The sequence below is a fragment of the Sceloporus occidentalis genome, unplaced genomic scaffold (assembly GCF_023333645.1).
Source record: "Sceloporus occidentalis isolate IW3139 unplaced genomic scaffold, rSceOcc1.0.p SCAF_87, whole genome shotgun sequence".
In the NCBI taxonomy this organism is placed as follows: domain Eukaryota; kingdom Metazoa; phylum Chordata; class Lepidosauria; order Squamata; family Phrynosomatidae; genus Sceloporus; species Sceloporus occidentalis.
The window spans coordinates 1686878-1706178 of record NW_028317067.1 but is presented as its reverse complement, the minus strand read 5'-3'; the positions used below and the strand labels follow the sequence as shown (position 1 = coordinate 1706178).

General features: G+C 39.4%; 1 protein-coding gene across 1 annotated transcript in view; it reads right to left on the bottom strand.

Moving 5' to 3' along the window:
• LOC149284883 (vasopressin V2 receptor-like) overlaps positions 1-19301 on the bottom strand; it is a 41384-nt gene that overhangs the window by 5861 nt on the left and 16222 nt on the right. The gene's annotated exons all lie outside the window — the stretch shown is intronic.

Below are 19301 nucleotides of genomic sequence, written 5' to 3'. Positions count from 1 at the left end.
GAATGTTTAGAAAATACATTGCTTGGTAGTGAGGGATAGGTCAGATTATGCACCTGATGGCAATTATATAGTATATTTTACAAAATGTGGTTTTGCTAATGTGCGTAGAACTTTTTCAGATGTTTACTAGAAAAATACTAAGAAAAGGCAATTTTTAGGTGGTGGAATCTTTTGGTGACTTCATGGCCACGTAACAGAGTAAGTTACACTCATACATACCAAACATTATAGTCCTCTAGCAAAAGTGTGGACAAAAAAGAGGGACAAGGGAATGTTGGTCTCAAAACCACATCGTCTCACCCACGGAGGGGTAAGAACTCATCATTGGTGTCCTGTTGGTTCTGAAGAATGGGCCACTTCACTACTCAGTGTGCCTTTTCTATCCATAACATCCATTATTATGATTATAGATCAGAAGCTTAGGTCCTCCGTCACACCTCCCTTACATGCATCGGCATTTATATTTACACACAAAGCAAACTCTATAAAAGAAACTATTTTAACAAGCTAATAGCATGCGTCACAGCACTTGCAAGACCGCTTTCTGATTTATAGTATCTATCAATTATTAATATCATACTTGAGAAAAAAAAAAGACTTTTCCTTGATTTATTTTTTTTTACTTTTAAATCTCTATATCTGTTTTACCTGCGTACATGTCAGATTGGATTTTTATACATCCATGCATAATGTAGGTTTATTATTGCACCAATAAACTGCTAACTGAAAGAGAATAGGATAAACTAGGAATGCATACATTATACAATTTTTGAGAAAATTATCATTTATATGGAGTCATTTATCTTTATTCCAACATTCTTAATTAGCACGCTATGTTCTGCTAATGAGAGTCAAACTGGGCTGAATTCCATTTCCCGTTGACTAATTTCCCCTGTTATCTCACATTGCCATTGACGACGGTGCTTATTCAGTTGATTTTGTATGCCATCCGCTTTGGTTATGACTACCAGATCCAGTAACAGTGCCATAGAAATCTCCATACATACAATTATAGACATTGTTGTATTCAAAGCAGCACCTTCACAGCAGAATAATTATAGCATAAGATGCCTATCCCATTCCCTCGCTGTATCAGTTACAGTAAAGGAATGTAGGCATGCTTGGGTTGTTATCATTCATTACCATTCATTATTCAAACAACCTTGTGATGTTACAGTAGAAATTCACGACGGGTAATTCTTCTTCTGTACTCTGTAGATTGTTGGATGCTAAATCCCAACACAGTGTATTAAGGGGTCTTAGTCCAATGATCATTAAAATATTATCTCCAGATACTTTGGGTTGTCAGGTGCATGCAAAGGTTAGGTTTTAAATTTAAAACTCTGGTCTGGTTGAGCTTTCCCAACCAAAACCAACAGATATAATAACAACAACAAGGCAAAATGTTGGAATATATATATATACACATATATATATACATATATATATATATATATATATACAGTATATGCCATGTGTATTCTCACTGCTTTCATGGAGAGTGTTAAAGGTCTACTTTTTACAGAAATAATTCTTAAATCATATCCAATTTTGCCTCTTTTTTTGCAAGGATTTGACACAAAAGCAGGTTTCTACGTGATTAAATCTTCAGAAGAAATAATAAAATAAAAAAGACCTGTTAAGGTTTATTTGATTAACATACTAGAGAGTGCAATTAATGTTTTGCAGAACGGCACCTTAATCAATGCCAGCAGTTTGGATGAGCGTGTACACAAATCTGCTTCGGAGCGACACGCAACTAGGTTTTGTTAAATTAGCTTTCTGCAAACAGAACAGAAACAGAGATGAACAACCAAAGGATCTTGGGGTAGGACTTTATTTGGGAAGGATTCCAGATCTGGTAAATATATATGACCGCTCCTTTAAGCCAGTTCCTAGGTAACATGCATGCGCGGGTATGCTCCAAATGCATTCGCACACGCACCGAACTAGCACGCTTCATTCATCTAGGTGTACAGATACCTGACACTCCAAATGAATCAAGCCTCATTTACTTTTTATTAAACCCTATCATGCGATCTACACATTCAAGATTTTGTGTTTCAAGTACCATTCTTCCCAGTTGAAGCTGCACAATTAAGTGAATAAAGCCCAGCCAGACAGCTGTATGCAAAAGGCAAGCAACTTTTGCTGAAGCCCCTGATAGAAATGCGTTGGTTGGGATAAGCACGACCCATAGTGTGGATCATCTTGGTTCCTTACCTTGCTCGTCCCAACGATCTGATTCCGAAGTCTCAGACGGTCTCCTGAATTTCAGTTCCTGCTGTTTTGGATGTTCCTGGTGGTGATTGTTCTTCTCTAATGCTTTATTCATAAATATACATATATATATATACATAGCCCAATAAATTATATCTCCTCCCATCTGTCTCACAGATCTGACCTGCTTTCTGAATACCTTCCCCGCGCCTCACTCTCCTCCTCTCACCTTTCTCGTCCTCTCTCGTTTTAGCGCTGTAGTTGTTTATAGTATCTCTTCTTTCTCCACCCTCTACCCCCCGGACCTGTATAGGAAAAGAAGCTTAGTGCGACTGCTGGCCAGATCTGAATGGTAAATCCTTTCCATTGGGTTATGGAGATTATGCCCTCTTTATTCTGCCCCACTTTCAATGCACGGGGCTACTTTAGTACAAAGCCAATGGTTGTGCCCATCTACAGATGTGGCTTCACTACAATTCTCACGATCCTCATGCAGTGTCTGTTGTTAACCTAGACCTACGTTTGGCCAACCCTTCGATGAGCCTCTCAATCCACTTGGCCTTGGAGATGTCATTATTTTTCTATATTTTCTATAAAATTAAGTGTATAAATGAAACTTTTCCCCCCAAATACACTCCAAATAGGAAATCACTCCTTTGTCTGGATTTGGTTCCATGTGTTTTATGTAGACACATAAGTCTTACATACGTTGGTCATATTCCCTACTGAATAAGGACAGATCTTGTTGGCATATTCTCTTCATCGTGTTAGTGGTGGAGACGTGGGATAGCCTCCCAGCATTAGCAGCCCAGGGTCATATAGTAGGGGTATTTAAGCATGCATAGCGTAGGTATTCACCAGTGTTGAGACAAGTCCAAGGATCACATGTGGTTTGAAACTTTACAAAAGGCACAAAAAAATAAAAATGGACAGACCGGATGGACCAAATGCCCCTTATTTGTCATCATATTTTTTATGTTTCTCTAATTACTAGTATTTTGGCTGAGACGCAGATGTGAGGTGCGGTTGGGATTTCTTCTGGCACTTGGCATGCTGCCGAGAATTAGGTAACATAATTGCAATAACATGTTTAACAACAATGACACGGTGGATGCCGAGGGAGGGTCAGCTGCAAAACGAACAAAATGCAGCATAAAAACACAATTTTAGAGGGTCTGAGAATCACTGTACGCTGATACTACATGTATACGTTATACTCTATGCAGGGCTGCACTTCTTGGTTACTATTTGCAAAGTTATATGAATAATGAGAATAACAACAGGTTAATAAATAATCAGATAAAGAGATTGTTGCACAATAATTATGATCCAAGAGTAGGAATTATCCACTTATAGTAATTTTAACCCCTTAAGGACAATGGGCAGTCCCTAAACCCATTGAAAACAATGCATTTTGAGCCCGTACATGTACAGGCTTTGTCATTAAGGGGTTAAAATAATGAAAAGAAATCCATCTATTGGTCTTAACTGGACCGGTGATTAATTTATATGTTTGAAAAAAAAAAAACACTTTTATGAACTTGTGCAGTTTCCTAGGAACTTACTAAAAGAAAGTATATCGCCAAGGATCGTCTTTGTAAATCAGAAGTTTTGATACCATATAAGATATCGTCCGTACTGTCCTTCTGTAAGATAAAATATTCCCTTGAGTTGAAACCAAATATTTAAAGGAGAATTGTATGGATTGAAAAACAAAAACACACGCTATGGGTGGATTAATAAAATGATTTATGCCATAAGCTGTGACGGTGGCAGTTCCTTTGAGTTCACATTGAGAACTTTTAGTACTTCTTTTAAGTCTTCTATTTTTACATTTGTTACTCAACACGTGAGCGTTTCATGGCACACGGGGGGGGGGGTGTTTCTGGTCTATTTTCACCAATACATTTTCTTGACAGTAGCCATGAATTGCGTTCTAATTTTAGAGTTCGGAACACCGAGAGACAGATCAAAAGAACCTTTTCATTCTTTCATTGTTTTATTTTCTTCTGTTTCAAAGCAGCCTTAAATACTATTAATAATATTAAGTATTCTTGCGTCTCTTAACACCAAAATATGGAATCCCACTAACCGTCAGATAAATATTAATTTATTATTATTTTTTTTTTATGAACAAACTATGTATATTAACACATAACAGCAGACCTTAAACCATGCACACACATTCACGCACATCAATACCCTCTTGATCAGAGGGTATCAGGAACTATCTAGATATCACCACGCTGGTAAGTGTGCAGTATAGGGACATCTGAATATGATCCTGAATACATGTGATAACACAAAGAACACGCCAACAGAGAACTGTACTGATGGAGACACACTGCATGCTGCTTGGCCCACGAAGACGGACAACGCATTGTGCCACGCGGACTCTTGGCCCAGTTGCAATTGCAGTCCGTGTGCCGCTTGTAGTAATTCCACTGCCTGTGGTCATAGGATCAATGATAAAGGTCCAGGGCATTTATGGCTGGTTATTATATGGAGTTGTAGACTATTTTTAGAGAGAAAACACCTGCTTTAATTACTATTTACACTTTTAAAGTATACTGAGCGCTAGAACCCTCTGCACATAAATCGATCGACCTATAGACAAACATCCTCTGTCACCGCAGGATGCTTCTAGATAATGAACTTCATTAAAAATGACGGCTGCCCCTTTGCACAAAAATGTCAAATCTAATAGGTCAGCAAATACGCACAGCGAGATAATTACGTGGTTTTAAATGTGTTACTTCTTTTCTATTATCATCGTATGACATCATGGATATAGTATGACATCATACAGATACAGCCTAAGGGAAAAGCAAACAAATTATATTCTGGGTTTTTTTAACCTATTCGTATGCTAGAAAATAGTAATTCCACAAGCATGGTGGGACTTTAATACCATTAAGCATGTAGTTTGCGTGTAATGTTCTCTATGTAGGTTCTGATCTGCTGGAACACGTGATATTAATAGCTGACATTTTCTAAGTGAGCAGAAAAGATGCATGTTTTTTCGAGAGATAGAAGAATTAACATATATATCTGATGACATTTCCAAGATTTTTTTCTCTCTTATAGTTGCTTGCCCATATGGAATATTTAGTATCATAGAACTAAGTGCAAATCTGCAATTTTACATTCAAAAAGTAACACATTCGGGAGACTTACGGACATGAAACTTGGACAACAAGGAAAAGTGTTCCTTACAGTAAGAGCAGTAAAGGTGTAGAATTCACTATACAGCAAAAATAGAGCACGTTAAGAAATGGGTGAAAACTATGGAATTGAATGAATCTATGAATTTTCTTGTGAATTTGTGAATTATCTTTATTTTGTCCTTTTCGATTAGACACTACAACAGATAATGAAGGGTTAAGGTGAATACTTTAATTTACATATTATATGCTCTTCAAGAGAATGCCGAGGACCCCACTTGAAGGGGCAAGAATTAGTCACAATTGATATATACATCTATTGTTGATGTAGCCTTTTAACACCCCTGTGTACAGTACAGTGCAGGCATTTTGCTTTCTCTGCAAGCAGTGCAGCAAAAAGGTCGTATTACGGTGTAATTAATTTTGCTGTTATAAGAGAGGCTCCGATTTCCTCTCTTGTCAAATAACTGTCACAGAACACGGCACGTGGCCCTGATGGTGACGTTTTAACTCTTTTGTGCCTATATATATATATGTATGTGTATATATAAACATGTATATATATATATGTGTGTGTGTGTGAGCTTAGGAACAGGTTCTTGCTGGGGACAGGACATTCCTTGTGTTACTCTGCCTTCTTTCTGGAAAGAAGTGTGATTGTCCTTTCGTTGAAGAGCACGTATCTGATTGTGCAATCCCAAAGACATATAATTATTTTGTTACATTTCAGATTGAACTTCTCGTCCGGGGTGACTGCCTGCATCACGCGGCGCTCCAAACCCCTGTTCGAAGTTAAACAAGCAACATCACAGCTCTGTATCTATTTAAAACCAGCAATGGAAATCATTAGGCTAATGACTCAAAGTATAACATAACAGTGGCAGACGGGGACCACTCAGGGGACTTAGTATCACACGGCGATTTAATTGTTTTTTGCTGTGTTTCACAGATTTGCATTATTAACTCATTCATCACTCTTTCAGTAGGACCACCCACCGACATCAGCGGGACCACCTACCCACATTCCGAAAAGGGAGGGGGTCCAGGTAGCTGGATCCTGGATGTTCGGGTACCCCCAGTGCGGAGCGGGTGGGTGTCGGTGGGTGGTTGGCCACAGGTTGGCTGCTTCAAGCCCTGTAGCTGCAGCTTCTCCCTAAGGTACTTTAGTATGTATTTTCCGGACTGTCTGATTCCTTCGTTCACTTTCACCGAGACCTAAGCTACATTGTAAAATGTGGATATGACTGACCACTTCTTTGGCTTGACTATGCTCCTCATGTATGAATTCTGAAATCTGGCATTTCACCATACAGTAATTATACTTGACCTTCACCGGTTTGTGATTTGTTCAGGCTCCCAGCTCGTTGGACATTTCAATTCCACTAATGCAACAAATGACGAGACAAGCTTGCTGGCGACCATATTTTGTTATTAGAAACACACATCACAAGGATACACGGCAAGCGGCAAAACCCCGGAACACGTATTTTTCAGAAGGCAACTCCGGCAAACCTACCATGGGGTGACAATGTGCGTCATCCAGCCATGTACTGATTTTAACTTTGATATTCATTGCGCAATACTAATAAACCAGCAATTTCTCACAATGGACTATACAAAAGTATGTCACTGCTTTTAAACTTATTTTTTTCTGGTATTTTATAGGAGGATTTAGAGATAACCAAGCAGAGCTTACTTAATTGGAATTAAAAGAAACATGTCACTTTGGACTTAAATCATTCCATGAGAGGACAACGGCCACCAGATCATTGTAAGAATGCGGTTGTGGAATGTACCGATATTTCTTGATTACTTACGGTACGTGATTGAATTTAATAGAAGAAAGCTCGGGGCACCAGCTTGTAGGTTTAGCTGATCCTTATTTATTTCTAATAACTCCTTCGTCGCCAACCAAAGGAGGAACTAGAACATTTCATGCTTATTTCCTCCATTTCTCCTGGTCCCACAGTGAAGGTTGCATTGTCATCATACTATCTGACGATGTTAGAAAGGAATGGACCTCCTCTGGTCCAGGTGTATCATTTTGGCATGAACAGCAGAGATTCTAAACAAGTAATGTAGCAACGACATGGCAACTTTCATTACAATTATAAATTTTCAGGCCCAGTCTCATCTGAGGGACCTCAGCACATCATGGTCCACCACGTTAATCCTCCTAGGCCCCTCCATGTTTAAAAAGCCCACCACCTCATCTCTCAAATGTCCTCATGGTTAAAAACTCCCACCCAGTCTTACTCCAGGGCCCCTTGTTAAAGAGGTATAGCGCCCCCCTCTGGCCACCAAGGTACCTACACCTGAAAGAAAAGCATTGGTATTCAAGGTAGAGATGTTGTGAGAGAACACAAGTGTGGGACACTGGGGGCCCAAGGGCCCCTCCACAGGCTGCGTCCCATACATATGTATTAGCTGTATTCCCCTCTGGTTAATAATATAACGAAAATGAAAAAAACATGGTTAATATACAGTATGTATAGGTGTGAGAATTAGGATAATTCATAATCTGAAATGTTACTCTCCAGATTGTATAACAAAAAGTAGCTAAAGCTATCACTCTGTCCTTGTTTTTATCGTACGCCGGACAAACTTTTACATTATATACAGACACAGAGGTAAAATTAAACTAAAAAGACACTTGTTATTGGTTAATTCATTGGCGTTCTGCTACTGGGTCTTTGCTTTTGCCTGATATTCAGCATTTCATATTTAATCAGAAAACACCCACAGAATGCGAATGCTGTTTGACAAGAATGAATGTTTATCAGTGGTGTGCTATTACACAATAAGATTTACTAGTACGGAAGTAAATTTCCACTATGAAAATACTAGAGATGACCAACAGATAGCAGCACCGTCCAGTGGAAGCTAAAGATTGGTTTTACTTCCTTGATGAGCTAATGGCGATGACACCTGTACGTTCTCCAGCACCTTCTGATCATGCTCTGCAATGCAAATGTCTCTGCCTCAGGCATACCCTTAAAGGTGACCTTTTACATGATGGAGAGATCCAGACAGACTTGTCAAGAGAGGGAAAGGAATCCCTTGTCATAAAGTATGAGTGGGAGGTTGAGCGACCCTCGGGGGGGGGGGGGGCACGTGCTTTTTAGCCAGTTTACAGTCAATAGCCATACCGAGAAGAAGACAGGGTGATATTTTGGAAAATAAGGAAAGATCACTGCATATTAACCTTTCTGGCACGTACTCTTCACAACAAAGGTTATTATCATACTATCCAATTGATTCACATCGGAGAAAAGAAACACTTAAATACCTTAATTAGTGAAATGCGGGCAAAGAACCGAGACACAAAGAACAATGAATACACTGATTTCTTAGTTGTGACTCCCAGCAGGTGCACTTGCCTTTCTATTTTCCGTTTATATCCCCCGTTTAAAGAGAAATGTGCCTATTAAGGGTTTTTTTTTTAACGAACTTAAGGTTATGGCCTCCATGACTCTTAAAACTATTTAGGAGATTAGCCACAAGACAACTGTCATGAGAAATAAATACTCATGGGGTTAAGTCGGCAGCAAGTGAATTTAGTTCTGACAGCGGAGAGTTATGTTGCATTAATAAAGCCTGGCCAGATGCATCATCTCTCCCGGCTTGTTCTAGTACACAATCTCATTTATTTGATAACAGTAAACTATGTCCGCAATCCGACTGCCCTTCCTCTCCCCAACCTGCTGTCCTTCTGGTGCTCTACGTTTGTGTCTCTGACTCTGGATCTGCCCATTGTCACCACCACCTGCTGACTGTCAGTATGCTTTGAAGTTGCAGGGAGTCCAGCTGTGACTGTTCTAGGCGGCATACGAAACTGGATTTAGAGAAATGTCATAAAATGTGAATGTTCGATCCTGTGGTGTAGCTGCCTTCATTGCCATTAACCCTATCATTGTCGACTTTGGGCATCCTGCTAAATTGTTCTAAAACGAACACTCCGAAAGAATGTTCTCCGACATTGTAACGCCAGGGCTAGTCCCTAGGCCTGACCGTCTACTGTAAATGGGCTGGATTAAGACAGACTTCTATCTTGTAACTGGCCCATTGAGGAGTGGCAAACCGGGAAGACTGGTCACCCAATATGGTGGTCTGCCCCAGTTTTGTGGCAAAGTGGCTGCCACTGCCCTGGACAAAACATGTATATACACTACCGTTCAAAAATTTGGGGTCACTTTATGTCCTTTATCACTCCCATCACTCCAGTATTGCAATGGCGGGTTGTGTTCGCTAATCCAGGTTTAGGTTTAATTGGTCATTAGAAACCCCTTTTGCAATTATGTTACAGCTAGAAATTTCCTTGTTTTCCCTAAAAAACAGCTATGTGACCGTAAACTTTTGAACGCTGGTGTGTACACATATGCACACACTTAAAAACCCCTAAACGCAGCTGGATCTTCATAACGCTCATATCTCAGAAGAGGTGATTTCAGTGCTGCGGGGGCAAACCTTGCTTATCTAATTGCTTCCCTTTTCAGGACTAACTGCCCTTTTAATCGCTTACTGCTGTGTTCCCACACACATGTATCAGTGCTTCAAGGGACCCTCACTATCTTTAACATATGGTAGATTCTGCAGAATCCCCCGTATTTATTTGCCGCTTTTCCTGTGTCCTGAGCTACGTGCCATTTAGGAGATTTGTTGCGGGGAGAAGGGATCTAATAAGGTCCCATTCATCGCTAGTTGGGTTGCTTGGGAGATTAGACTAACCTTTTCAAAAACACCAACCATCCAATTTTAAGCACACTTCATGGCATCGAGTGACTCTATATTACTGACATCTCTCAGATACCCTTATCTTGGTCTCTACTTCTTTAGGGTGCTCCTGAAATCTCATACAGTAGCTTCTCCTGAGTCCGTGTATTGTGTTCATTAAACTCATGTCTGGTGGCCCACATGATCTGCGTGTAAGGCTTTTGGTGGAATCCCATGTGTCGTGTCAGCCTGTATCGATGCACACATATTACACAGGGCAATAATCTTGTAATGGAAGAGAACTGTCCAAAAAGTGATGTACATCACAGGTTATTCGGGTCACTGCATCACTGTCCACCCTGCTGACATTAATCTTTTTTAAGCTAAGCAAACATCGTCAAATCTGATATTCCCACAACCTGGAGCCTCACTCAGTGATTTGCCCACTGGGAATTGTGTCTGGTTGAGTTACTTTCCCAAGTTTCTTACAGCAAGGAACTTGACCAGGAAGCAGCAAGGGTAGCCATTACCTCCTCAATAAAACCCACCACAATAAAAACAGACAGACAGACAGACATACATACATGGAGTCAACAGGCCAGAGTGCTTTACCTAAACACAGTGATAAACCCAAACATCTTTCTAATAAGACAGACTTGGGCTAGGGTAACGCGATATGTCATATTATTTTTATTGAGCTCAGTAACGGGTTTAACAGCTTTTTAGCGATAAATTAACAGCAGAACGGCCACTTCAAAGTACACTGTGGAATATAATTGATTTATGATCAGAGTCATACCCTAGAGGCTATTTTACTGGCATGTTGCCCATACTGTGGATTGTTGCCAATGTCAGGTAACCTAAATGATACAGAACACGTGGCCGGCGACACTGTTGGTTACAGTAGCATGGATACCATGTTGATTTTGTCCATCAGACTGTGATTTTCCATTCATTCTGAAACAAAGATTATTTCTAGCAGGTTTAAGTGTTGCAATGAGCGTAAACCAACGTCATGGTCAGACTTTAAGTAAGGTTGGAATATATGGATGTGGCGTTCTCAGGACACTCTTGTCTTCATAAGTTATTTATCGCAAACCCCCCCTCCAATACTGTCTATTCAGACAACCCATAGACGGGTGCATGAAGGCAATTAGTGTGTTTTCAATGCGTATATATCTACATTCATTCTTTATGAAGTGCTAATGAGTTTGAGTTGGATAATCGTGGACACTAGATTTTGTCATAAGCAGACAACCAACCTTAAACCAGCATCTTCTGCGTTGCAAATATCCTCTCCCTTCTTACCTTGGAACTCGTAATCTTAAATCCGTCGGGACCACCATATATATATATATATATATATATATATATATATATATATAAGGTTGTTATAAATAGAATACTTTTATCCACAAATGATATAAACGGAAAAAACGGCCCAAGTCACGGTAAAAATATCTTCTTTATTCGAATAAATTTCTCCATATTCAATAGAACGTTAAACACAATACTTTACCATCAGCTGTCAACGTTTATCATTCTATTAAATCTATTCTAAAGTAGAATATCATTTGTGGATTAAAGTATTCCATTTATGACAATGATATTTTATTTATGCCCATCAATGATAGGCAGTCTTTCTAGAGGCTTTTCAATAACATCATTGTGATAGGTCAAAAGTATTTAAACATTTTAAAGTGCTGCTTTTTTCATATTTTTTAAAGATATTTTAAATAAATGTATTTATTTACTTCAATCTCACAAGTTTATTGGCTACTGTATAATTGTGACATTGTAGATATTTCCTTATATATAATAAAATTAATAGATATTAATAACTTATAAACTGTCCTGATTCCCCCCCCCCCAAACATTCATCGGTATGTCTAGTAATGTGTTTAAAAAATCCCCTTTTTTGGGAACATCCGTGTTCAGGCAAGTGTATCTTTCATATTTCAAGGTATTGGAGGCATAATAATGTTGAACCAACTCATGTCACCTTTTATTTATCAAAGAGACTGTCATTATTTCCATGATTATATTGTTCAGGATTTCTATTAAATAGGTGGTGATGGAATTGTCTGCGGTCCCACAGTTCTTCAGTCACAGGTTTGGCGGAGTTCAGGATATGTGTAACAAATATTTCAAATCATTTGTCTAACTTCACTTAGAACAGGATGTTTAGAGTTTGGCACGGAAGTTATTGGCCCATGATATGTTTTGTCAGAGCAATTAGGAAAGAAAAAAAATATTAAATGTTGGCACATTTCCAAAATGCTTGGTGTATTGTGTTATTCTCAACAGTCATAGTCAAGGGGTTATCAAAAAAACCCTCTTCTTTTCTTTTGAATAATTAGAGCTGTTAAGACAAGAGGGTCAGAGGTTTAGATGTAATGTAAGGAGGCTTTACTTTACTGAGATGGTGGTAGATAAGCGGAACAGCCTCCCAAGCCCTGAGTGAGGGTATTTAAACATGCATGGGGTAGGAAAATTGCTATCCTAAATTTAAGACACGACCAAGGACCATGCCTGGGAACTCTTCGGGTTTGGCCAAGATAACTCTGGGAGAATGTCGCCTTTCCGGGTTGACATCCCAATCTTCCGGGTCGCGGGAAGAGGGGTCTTGACACCTCCCGTTCCCCACCCATTTCCTCTTTTAATGGGGCTGTTTCCCGTGATATCAGCGGGAACGCCCACCGACATCTGCGAGACCGCCCACTGGCAAAAGCGGGCAGTTCTGTACAACGTCCCGCAAGCATAGGCTCCGGGTAACCGAAGCCCACGAGTTTCCAGGTATGCCAAGGACCAATTAACATTTGAGTAGTTACAGCAGGAATTAGTAGGCTATCTGCCGTCAAATTCCATGTTTCAGTTCCATAATCATTTGTGGATTTGCAACCAGACCTCATTCTCATTAGGACCCCCTGTCTTACAATAAGTATACTCATTTTGTATTAAAGCTTTAAAAAGAGTGGTCTCTTATAAGGTGGGTTTCTGATATGTATACAGGGAATATATATATAACACATTAATTTTCATAAAATTCATAAAAAAGGCACTCTGGAATGGTCACCATAAGCAAACAATACTTTGCTTACAATCTAGAGGCAGAAACAGCCGGCCGATATACCTTTGACAGCCCAGCATGCAAACCATTGTCAAGGAGCAGAACTTAAATAGCCACTTATTGATTGAATAAGTAACTTGATGGTGTGCCTTCTTCATTAAGGAGACTGTCATTACTTCCATGACTATAATATTCAGATGAAATGATTGCTATGAGATTTGTAAAACATCCCCGTTAATAGGCACTGATGCATGTTTAAGACATATGTTTCCTATAATCATAATGGTGAAATAGAGCATATAAAGCATGTGCTCCATAAAAGTGAACTGATTTTAGATCTATGTGATCAATGGATGGGCCTGGCTGACCTTAATCATGGAAAATGAAGTGCTAGAAAATAATGGATGGTTATGTCGGAACCAGATATATAAGAAGATCGTCACATTGAAGCTGTATTTTTCATACTGCTATTTAAAAATGTTCCGAAGGATAATGTATCGTCAGTTTCTCCTTAATAGCATGCAATGTTACTGATATCGTAGCGCTGCCTGTCTAATCCCGCACTGTGTCTGGCGGTGGAGAGCAGGTCATTAGCTTTTATTAATGAGCTAGTTATTTACCGGCTTGTTCATCCATAGTCCATAAATACCTTCAGAGCTGAAATTATCTGATAAGTAGGTGGAAGCCTAAGGGCTGTACAAGTGAAAATGGATTTCTAAACATAATGGCAGAATGTGCTAATCTTTCTTATTAACCGCTGAATGCAAGGACGGCAACCAGGAGAGAACATCCTTGGATTTTTTTGACCCCTTAAGGATAAAGGCTTTTATTTAACACATGAGGATGAGTAATTTTAACATTTCCCTCAATCAGAGTACCATCTATCCATCTATCTATCTATCTATCTATCTATCTATCTATCTATCTATCTATCTATCTATCTATCCATTGCATACACAACCAGCCAAGCTCTTCCTACAGCAGAAGCTCACCGTGGATGGGGCTCCATAATGTATAGGAGATAAAACACACCTCTCCTGCAAACCATCCTGGTTTTAACCTTTTTTTAACTTTTTAATGGGTAGCGTCTAAATCAAAGAACCAAATGGTTCCACAAACGTCTTCATGGAAACCTTGAATTATCATTATTTAAAGATATAATTAATTGAGTCACTTGCTTTTCAACAGGAATCTCAGCTGTGACATACTGGCAGCAAAATCACTAATTAGGAGTCCTGGAAATTATCATATCAATATAAAGTATGAGTGAGTTATCTCCGGACTGTGCGACCCTGAGAATCTGTCCCTTCACCCTGAGACCCCAGGGATTGGAACAAAAATCCTGAGACCCCTTAAGGTTCCCAATTGTGGGGAACAGACCCCAATGTACGGACGTGGTGCAGCTCGATTCCAACCCCTATGCCAACCACCAAGGGGAAATACACTATTGCCTTGGTACATTTACTAAACCTGTGAGGCCAGAAGGCAACCTATAGGTAAATTAATTAACAGCACTTCTTTTGTGATGCAAGTGACACATGCTGTGTTCTACTGTCCATCCATATATTCTTTGCGGGGAAATGTGGTCTCCAAAGTTGTTACATTCTGATGGTAAAATATCCAAATCGGTGGCACACGTGACTGGGATTTAGCGTAGTCCCTTTTTGTCGGTTATCCCCACATCCTCCATATGCTTTCTTTATTCATTTACTGCTAATGCTAATTTATTGCCATGGAGTGAAAAGTGTGAACAAAGGATTTATTTCTAAACCCATTAAAGACAAAACCAGTCTTTGTGTCCTGTTTTTCCTTGAAACAGTTGCCCAGCTTCCTGAACCCCCCCCCCCCAATTCTCAAGGCTGAGAAAATATTTAGTGGGAAACATTATGAGGCGCCATAAATCAGGGATAATTTTGGTTGTCATGGTCAAATTTAGCATGGAGTCGAAGAATATTCTCAACTCAAAAAGATTGTATGGCTTGATGAGCTGGTGGAATCCTGAGGTTGGGTCTTGATGCCCCCAGTCAACACTCTCTAAAGGAACCCCTCTCACCTTGGTACCCTACATTTTTTAATTAAACAAACATGCTAGATATGGTGTTACATCTGTTGCCTGCTTCACTTCTACCCTACTGGCAAGCATGGTAGAGGGCATAATAGATAGTGTAGCAGACAATGAGCGTCTAAGGTGAATTTATGACATTTTATCTTATGATCCAAAGTGTAAATTATTTAAACCCCATGGGGTAAGGCTTTGGCTACTAAACGTTTACTGATGGCATCTAACCTTTTGAGTTTCTATGGAAGACTGCTTAAATGGTCCTTGGTTTCTTCACAAACCCGCAAGAAACACTAAGTGTAGAAGGTTCCATGGAATCTATATGATTACAATGTTTAACATTCAATTAAAAACCTGTGGGAGAACTTCGGCTTCTTATGAAAAAAAAACTTAACAGATGTGGGAGGCAGAATGCTTTTGCACCCATCTGGAAAAGAGAGCATTAAACTAGATTTTATCCATTTGTCAAAAATGGCCTGCCATTCCTCTTCAATATGTCGGTTCAGTAAAGGTTAAAAGAAGCTATGTTACACATGTTACATAGAGCACATAATTCAAACTGATGAGCAGCTGAAGAGCCAGAAATGTGACACGGGAAGAGTCACGCCTCACGGACCCTTCAGTTTGATTGTGGGTTGCGTTGATCTAACGGAAACATTGTTCCACCAAACTGGCACCATAATTGATTTCCAGGGTCTGCTTCTAAAGATCGGAATATAGAACAGGCTTTTCTCATAATATTACATCCGTATAATGTAATTAAAAAACGTACATGGTATATACATTAATCCTTTTTTCTTATTTTTTTTTATACACCCCATTGCCGGGGGGGTCAATTTCTATAGTTATAGGTTTACGCGTTACATGTTAACAGGCTTAAGTTTTGGTGAAAAAAGTGATTTTATGGGTATTACACTGCAAAAATCTCTTAACAGCTGCCTTTTGGGAGATATGCTTGTGTCGTTTTTCTTTATTTTACTTCATTATTTTTGTGAAAAATGGACCCGAGGAAGCTTCCCCTGGGCATCAAGAAAGGGAGTGGTGGGTTTCATGTTGTATCATTCTGTATCACAATTAAGTATGTTAAACTCTGACATAACAGTAAAGCTCTAGTAATAGAGTAATGGCTCTAGTAAAGCCCACCAGAGCCCGCACATTGCAGGGAGGCCCTCAGGCCCCTCCAGGTTTAATGGCAAGAAGTGGGCCCTTTGAAACGGTCTCTCATTTGATTTTAATGTGGTCTGTAATATTTTATAACTCGGTATACACAAGGGTTTTGTTAACATACCACTGGCTCACATTTTAAGCTAAATATTACATAAGAGCACATAATTCAACGCTGTCCAATAACATGTTCTAAGACGGAAGAATTTAGATCCAAACCAGGAGACGTCCATCGGGATGGGCCTCTCCACACAGCTTGTAGAGGGGCCCAGGATTTCGAGTTACCCCACGTTCACGACAGTGCGCCTGCAGTTATGTTAATAAAATAGGAAAAGCTGTACAACACTTAAAAAAACCGATGCATACCAGTTCCCGAAAGTACTTTAGCAGAGAAATTACAGATTTGTCCATGGGAAGTCAGATACTTTTTTTTTTTGTACAATAATGTAGTTTAGCATAGAAAAATTGGTTTTATTTCATTTTGGTCCCATAAACATATTTTATCCGCAGGCTGCCATTGTTGTCAGTCATGTGATATGCCAGTTGAATCTCGCTGTGAACACCACATCGAGCTGATAATTTATGGAAATCCTAACAAAGTTGTGCTTTTCCCAGGAAATCCTTTCCTCTCTAGATTTCAAATGGCCAGGATGTCCTGCTGGACCAAGACCATGGAGTATAAGAATAGTTTTCTCCAATACGTCACTGAACAGTCCGATGCATCACCGAATAGTCCAATATATCACCGAACAGTCCCATATAACACCAAACAGTCCAATATATCACCGAACAGTCCCATATATCACGAACAGTCCAATATATCACCGAATAGTCCAATATATCACCGAACAGTCCCATATAACACCAAACAGTCCAATATATCACCGAACAGTCCCATATATCACGAACAGTCCAATATATCACCGAACAGTCCAATATATCACCGAACAGTCCCATATATCACCGAACAGTCCCATATAACACCGAACAGTCCCATATATCACGAACAGTCCAATATAAAACCGAACAATCCCATATATCATGAACAGTCCAATATATCACTGAACAGTCCCATATATCACGAACAGTCCAATATATCACCGAACAGTCCCATATATCATGAACAGTCCAATATATCACCGAACAGTCCCATATATCACCGAACTGTCCAATATATCACCGAACAGTCCCATATATCACCGAACAGTCCCATATATCACGAACAGTCCAATATAAAACCGAACAATCCCATATATCACGAACAGTCCAACGCTGCTTTTTCTTAATGACTATCTGATTGCTATATTGCGTGCTACAACAAACACTAAAATCATTATAATCAGGGACAGGTTGTGGGGTCAGCGCTCTGACGCCATTAACACTTATTTTTTAGTTTTTTTTTCTGATCCTCCTTTGTTCTGTTTCAGACCTTTGTTTTTTCATCTCTTGCACGCAAAACATCTTGAAACTGCGTGACTGTAAGGAGACGTCCTTTGCCTTCTAAAAATAAAAATAATAATAGCCGCAACAAATAAAAATGCTAGAGGTGCCTATTGGTATTCATGAGTGACACGTACTGCAGGTAAATGCAATATATCTTAATAGTCCATAAAATGTGTAAAAGGCTGGGAATATATAATGGTTTGGATTATTATTTGCTGCTGCAAATAGAAACAGCGGTTTGTTTTTTTCAAAGCAGGTGTTGGGAAAGTTACTAATAAATTGCTACTCTGGGATGGTTTCATTCTGGAACTTAAAGACCCTACAAAATATACACCATCTATATATTTTATGTTGGACCAATAAAAGGCATTTACTTCGACTATAAATACCAACCAGATGTCTAAGGTACCAGTACAGCAGCATGTCTATCTTTTCTGGTGGCAACCAAGGATGTAGTCCATGGTGGAAAGTTGCCGTGGTCTGGTCAACCTTGAATTAGACAACAGAAGTATCTTATTCTCTATAAATTGACTTGCAAGGGATTTAGCATCTGTAGAACACAGTTTAGCTCGGAATTACACCCCATTCCCGGTGGTGTAATATAAAACCTGGGGCCCCCTGCTAAATGTTTCTTGTTTTGAATTTTTGTACAAGTGTGAAATCCGCACTAACATCATTTCGACAAGTTCAGCGGGAGTTTAGAACCTTCTAAACGTGAAATGTTAATGGTTATTGACAGAAGGCAATAGGTTATAGGGATAATTATTGTGTAAAAGCGTGGTACTAACTACTAACATGCAGAGTAAGACATTTGTAAAACGTTGGTCTACTCCATGCCTTTGTTGACGTGACTGTCCTAACCCTGCCACGATTATGTAAATTAATAAATCAGTCTTCCTATCTTTCCATCTGAACCATCATATAAAAAAATTCCTGTGAGCTTATGGAATCTCTCATAAAAGTTACATCACGTAGAACGCAGTTTGATGCAACAGTTTATTGCCTAGCTCTTCAATTAATTATATGCTGGTTTGCTAGCAAGGTCCTCTAGAGAACGAAGAGGGTCATCGAGCAACCAAAAGGGCTTTTAACTGCCCAAAATCTTTCTGTACCCACATTTAACACCAACGATGACCCTCTGGTTAGTTTTTGGAATTATTTGACCATAATGGCAACTTGTTGACGGCTAAGCACTGGAAAAGTAGCTCTATTAACTAAAGTTCCTACTATGAGGAAAAAAACAAGCTATTAGGCATTCCAGCCAAAGCCACACCTTGGTCCACAAGTCATTTGGAGCTCTACGTCTCATTAAATATTTTTTCCTCGAGGCCGAGTGAGCCAAAGTTTAGCCACCACTGTTCTGTACCCTATAATTCTCATTTAACATAATCACGTTTGTCATTTCGTAGAAAGGTGTGACGGCCTTTACAGAACAAGCGATAAAGCAATATTTCTCAAGCTAAGTGCC